The following is a 273-nucleotide window of genomic DNA, read 5'->3' on the forward strand; positions in this document are numbered from 1 at the left end:
GTGCCAGGAGGCCCCGAATGTGCTCGGATCGATGATGACTCCCTCATTGTGCATTCCTTGGAAAAGCTGAACAAAATGAGTGAGAACTCCCTACCGTCGTTCTCATCGAAACTGAGGTCCAGCACGTTGTCTCCCCCAGGGAAGGTAGGAGTGAGGGACAGCTTCCCCTCGGTCACACTGTCGCAGGCACCACCAGCACAGACCACCAGCACCAGCACCAGCCCCAGCACCAGACCCAGCAGCTCCCAAGGGCCTCTGCATCGGAGAGCCTCG

At 59.3% G+C, this 273-nt stretch overlaps 1 non-coding gene across 1 annotated transcript; it reads left to right on the top strand.

Moving 5' to 3' along the window:
* Nucleotides 1–25: 25 nt before the first annotated feature.
* Nucleotides 26–120, top strand: LOC145718851 (small nucleolar RNA SNORD116). Its single transcript, XR_014142050.1, has one exon. It is a non-coding gene; the product is annotated as a small nucleolar RNA SNORD116 (small nucleolar RNA).
* Nucleotides 121–273: the final 153 nt, after the last annotated feature.

The sequence above is a fragment of the Leptonychotes weddellii genome, unplaced genomic scaffold (assembly GCF_054177405.1).
Source record: "Leptonychotes weddellii isolate Sample4059 unplaced genomic scaffold, ASM5417740v2 HiC_scaffold_235822, whole genome shotgun sequence".
In the NCBI taxonomy this organism is placed as follows: Eukaryota; Metazoa; Chordata; class Mammalia; order Carnivora; family Phocidae; genus Leptonychotes; species Leptonychotes weddellii.